The sequence below is a fragment of the Patella vulgata genome, chromosome 3 (assembly GCF_932274485.2).
Source record: "Patella vulgata chromosome 3, xgPatVulg1.2, whole genome shotgun sequence".
In the NCBI taxonomy this organism is placed as follows: domain Eukaryota; kingdom Metazoa; phylum Mollusca; class Gastropoda; family Patellidae; genus Patella; species Patella vulgata.
Window position 1 is genome coordinate 25,728,310 of NC_065881.2, and position 5,904 is coordinate 25,734,213.

Genomic DNA, 5,904 nt, shown 5'->3' on the forward strand with positions numbered 1-5,904 from the left:
GACTCTTCCTAATATTCACAAAGATACTCCTCCCAATATTCACAAAGATCCTAATTAAGCCCGGGGAATCCAGGTAGACAATGGCACCAGATTTATACCTGGCTAGAACATATTTTAGTAAACGCGAGCTAAGCGAGGTTATGAATAGAAGATGTGGCCCGTGGTTCTTGGGCGAGGGAGAAGATCGGGATACAACTCCATAAACAGCACGCATTGCATCCAATCATAGAATAAAACAGAGAAAGACTTTTCATGAATTGCATTTATTCTACTCTATATAACTATAGCTAGATTGGTACCAATCCAATTTTATTTGACAATTTCGTGAGTCCGTTAGAAGGTTCATATGTTATTTTTCCGTTATATCCAGCCGTGCTTAAACAGTGTTCTTAATACAAACCTACAAGTAAAAATAATTTATCATGTAAATAAAAATAAATAATAGAAAATAAATAAATGAAGTTTACATAAACCGTTATATTGCTGATCTGTCATTAAATTATGATGGACCTCTGAATTTTCAAAAAAAATGAATGCAATTGTAGCGAGATTGCGTTCTCTAACATACTAAATAAAACAGTCAGTTCGGTTGTGGATGGGGTGACTAAAAACATAAGAGAATAAAATAATTACTATGCTGTACAGTCAATCAATCTGTGTTAAATTGGTAAGTAAAAATGGGGCAGGTGGTCCCTAAATACTCCACTGAAACTTTATCAACTTATTGCAACAGTTTAGTTAATGAATTGTGTTATAAGCTAAAGTTTCTAGTTGGATAAATTTTTTAACTTATAATACTTACCGTAACCTTTTCCTGCATACCCGAGCGGGTATCCGTAGCTAGGGTATCCACCGTATTTACCATACATACCACCCAACATACCACCATACATACCACCATACATACCACCATTCATGTATGGAAAACCGGCCATCCCGGCTCCATACATACCGCTATATAGTAATGGATTGTGAAAGATGCCACCCCCTAGAGCGTTAAACATGCCATAATGACCACCATACGGAACAGCCGAGACACTGGCAACAGCTACAAGAGCGATTAAGGCAATAACTTTCAAGGACATCATCTTGGAGATTCTATAAGGAAGAATTAATAATGTTTTAAACACAGTAATAATATTTATGAAAATTAAGTGGCATCAGAATAGATAAGCATAATCATTCCGTATACGACACAGATTAGAGCCAGTACAGTTGGGAATAAGCTTTGAAAACATGGGGCGAATAATATATCAATGGACATTAATACTGTAATTTGTTTATAAATAAGACCGAACTATAATCTTTGTTCCCTTGTTCACTGAACATGTGATACCGCTAATATGAGTTGTAAACAGATACTTGGAGATTTGGGTGGTAAACAGAGGGGTTAGACCATTTCGAGACTAAATGTTGATAGATTAATTAATTCGAATATGTTTTTAGTTCAAATATATCATCAAATCAGCCAGTTTCTACGCGAGGGTTTCTTTAATAAACAGTGACAATTTTTTATGGAATTATCAATCTTTGTTTTGTCGATCGGCTTCGCAGGCCGCGGCTTTGTCGACTCTAAACGAGATATTTTGGGGCATCATCATAATTTGTTTCGGCTATTTCCTATCAGAACGACTCGAAAATCCAGAATAAGTTTCTCAGCCAACCCCGAGAGCGAAACCGTGAACCCCAGGCTAGCGAGCTAGGGATAGGTCTTATTCACTAGCTCATCACAAGACTAACATATGATTAAATTCTATTTCGATAATTCGCTTGTGCATAGGGTTCTTTAGTAGTGCAAGGAAATAAGAAGACCCAGAGAAAACCATCCGGGGGGGGGGGGGAGGGAGAGAGAGAGAGAGAGAGAGAGAGATGTTTACCGTCCACTCGACACAAACTAGGTCATTTCTGGACTAACACATGGTTCTATTTTATATCAACAATTCGCTTGCGCGTAGGTGTCTTTAGTAGTGGGAGGAAACCGGAGGACCTGCAAAAACACCAGAGTTGTCACGTACAACCGGTGAATCGAAACCATGCCAACTGACTCAATGACAAACCTCATGATGCGACGCGCACGCACTAACCGTTCCATCGCCCCCACCCCACCATCTTATGGCAAAGAGTATCGCCATCCATTTTCTTTATTTTCCGTCCTTTTTTTTAAAATGCATATTGTCTTTCATTTTGCAGCATACAGTAGATCATTCATTAAGTGTTGGGCCCTTCCCAAGTTACCACATGAAATGGGGTGTAACGTCCCACTTTTCTTAACCAGCAGCCCTATTTCGTCCAACCCGTACGACTTCATGTTGTCCTTTGATAGACCCTCCGTCTTACACCACTGACAAGGGGAACACGCCGGAAAATCTAGATGTACTTTCTAGGCCAACACTGGGATCGAACACGTTAGGTACAAATGCAATAAAGTGGGGTTTAACACCCTACTGCTCTGTTCCGACTGGGCTAATGAAGACGGGCATACACTATGCAGTGTGCTATGAGGAAAATTTTGATCGGACGGCGGCGCTACGGCCTCCACTTACATCGAATGCTAACTACCAAGAGGTCTTCTACGTGCACGCCAATGTACACGGGGCCTTGCCTTTTTGTCCCATCCGAACGACTAGCGAGCCACCGCCTTAATCACTTAGTCACCGTGACTCATCCATGTTAGGTAGCTATACTGCATTTGGGCGGGGAGCTGGGTGGCCAAATAGTTAACGCGTGCGCGTTGGATCAGAAGTTATGTTATCGAGTCAAGTGGGGTGGTTTCGGTTCCGCTCTTGTACGTGACAAGGAGGTGGGTCACCTGTCCAGCCTCGAGGGCTCCCTTCTGGTTCCCCTGATCTTAAGACTTCTGCGCACAAGCGAATTATTGAAATAAAATTGCCTGGGGCCAGTTTGTTAAGGGTCCCTTAAATTTCTGTTGCTGGAAAGTCAATTTCATTATCCATTAGCTAACGGACTGATTAAAGTTAATCCAAGAAAAGACTGTATATCCATTGGCTGAATTTTAAATTTTTAAATTCAATGTACATGTACGTACGTGTATAACAACTTCATTTAAGTTAGTATTAACAAGAAACTTAAAACTTGCTTAGAGACAAAAACATAACTGTAGAATTTACTATAGAAATCACTATAAAAAAAACCTACATAATACTTTATTTTTTCTTTTAAAATTTTTAGCATAAAACTTGTTGGAACATTTATAGGATTTGCACTACAGAAACTGTAGAATATTTGTGGCTATTATTTCCTTCAGGGCCCCCAAATTCTGTAGAATACCATAGAATTTCATCCTATAGAAAATGGAATAGCCCCCTCCCCCCCCCCATCGCCCGAGAACGTTCTATAGAAAAGTACAAAGATGATCCATTTAGAATTGTGGCCTGTATACCATAAACACAAAAATTGGGCTTGGATCTGCTCCTGGGGATCGGAACGTGCATCAACATCAATAGTTGCCATTTTTAGGCTATAAGGAATACATGTGTCAAGTTCCAAGACAATCGATTACGAATTGTGGTCTGTAGACAACACACAAAGAAAAAATGTGTGTGACCACCCCTGGGGGTCGGGCTTTCACCCCAAACAATAGGAATCATGGTATGAGAGGTTTTCAAAACGACCCATTAAGAATTGCGGCCTGTAGGCGACACACAGACACACAAAGAGAAAATGGACGTGGCTCTGTCCCTGTTGGTTGGGCACGCATCAAAAACTGTAGGGTATATGATTCTTAGGGTATAAGGAATAAGTATGCACAGTTTCAAGATGATTCGTTAAGAAATGCAGCCCGTAGACGCCCAATATAAAAAAATATGGCCGTTGATCTGTCCCTGGGGTTCGGGCAGGCACCAAATACAATATATGTCATCCTTAGGGTATGAGGAATAAGTATGCAAAGTTTCAAGACAATCCATTAAGAATTGCGCCCTGTAGGTGACACCCCCCCCCCCACACACACACACACACACATACCCACAGACAGGGGTGACGGCAAAATACGTCCACATTATGAATGTGGACGTATAAAAAGGATCGCAAATAACGGAAACAAATGGCGAATTAGTCTTTGCCATTCGGATCGCGAATATCCTCTACAAACAAAAAAATATTAGAATAGTTTGATAATAACATCTTGAACAAAAGGGGAAAATGCTTTCGTTAATATGAAGTGAAAAAAAGAGTATATGAACTCACCAAAGTCTTCAAATTGCTGTTTGTACCTGGTGACAATAAAGGACGAAATGTAACGAAACTCAATCGGGCAGGTTTATTTATATTCGTCGGGGTGTGTAGGGGAGCGTCTCGGAAAATGGTACCCACAAGCAAATTATAACAGTAATCGATCAATCAAAACATTTTTTTTTAAAAGAATTTGATCAAGAAATATGTTTAATCCTGTTTATAACCACTTATATTTCCGGTTTGACGCAGACATACTCATAAATCATCATCGATAATCACTAATAAAGTCTGATTGATATCGTACCTTTACTCCCAAGATTCATTCTTTAGTTTATTCATATGACTACGACAATCTCCATAATTTACCGCCAAGCATAAGCTCAAATTATATGTGAAACAGGCCAAGCCTTCTTGTGGCACAAGATACCGACGCATATATTATGGTGCCGACTACAATTCTTAACAGTATTTGACACTCTACCACAGAAACAGATTTACAAAATGGTGTCTTGAAGAGATGAATCCTGGTTTAAATGTCAAATCATGAAATTTATAATAATTTTTCTGTGTGGATTAAGAGTAAATGTCTTAATTTACACACCCCTACAGTGTAATCTGTACTTTATCATTTGAGAACAAACAACTTTTATTTCATAGACATTTGTATCAAGATGGGATGTACATTTACAGCAATATTCAATATAAGAGTAGACCGTAGCGCCACTGTCCGGGCAAAATGTCCCTCATAAAACACTGAATGGTGTAAGCCCGCCTTCATAAGCCCAGTCGGAGCAGATCAGCAGTACGTTAAACTCCATTTCAATTCATTTCGATCTGCTCCGACTAGGCTAATGAAGACGGACATACCTTATACATTGTACTATATGAGGTAAACCGTACCCGGATAGCGGCGCTACGTGCACGCCAATATGTAAATGGGGCCTGTTTTCCGTAACCATCCGAACGACTATACGTTATCCCATGCCACCCCCACCCCCGTCCTGTACCACTGTGAAAGAGGTATCACTCCACAAATGGGGTTTAATGTCCTACTTTGCTGGTTGTCACGGTGACTCAGTGATTACGGCGTTGGCTCCCTAACGTTGAGGTCTCGTGTTCGATCACTGCGTTGGCCAAGAAAGCTCATCGGGAATTTTCCGGCGTGATTCCTTTTTACAGTGGCACAGGACGGAGGGTCTGGCATGGAATAACGTATAGGCTTTTGGGTAGGACGAAAAATCGAGGTTCCGTGTACATATTAGCGATCACGTAACAGACCCCCTGACAGTTGGAATTCAGTATAAGAGTAGGCCGTAGCGCCGCTATCCGGGCAAAGTTTCCCTCACAGTACACTGTATAGTGTATGCGCGTCTTCATTAGCCCAGTCAGAGCAGAACAGTAGGACGTTAAACACAATTTCATTTCATTTAATTTTCCTACTTTTCTGCACCAATCGGACTATTGAAGGCATATGCTATGCAGAGTGAGATGACGGACATTTTCAATAGCATTTCCTCATCGAAATTCAACTGTGAAGGCTTCTTTAATGTGCACGCCAATCGGTACACATGAGCTTGTTTTTGTCCCATCTACACAACTAGACATTGTACTTTGCCAGACCCGTTCTCCTGCACTACCGAAACGAAGAGACTACGCTGCAAAAACCAGGGGAACTTTCCTGGCCAAAACCAGGATCAGTGTAGATAATCA

At 40.7% G+C, this 5,904-nt stretch overlaps 1 long non-coding RNA gene across 1 annotated transcript; it reads right to left on the reverse strand.

Annotated features, from left to right (window-relative positions):
• Positions 1 to 296: 296 nt before the first annotated feature.
• Positions 297 to 4,241, reverse strand: LOC126815435 (uncharacterized). The gene is made up of 3 exons (XR_007677894.2): positions 4,207 to 4,241; positions 803 to 1,098; positions 297 to 400 (listed from the first exon to the last, which is right to left on the reverse strand). It is a non-coding gene; the product is annotated as an uncharacterized LOC126815435 (long non-coding RNA).
• Between the last annotated feature and the right edge of the window lie 1,663 nt (positions 4,242 to 5,904).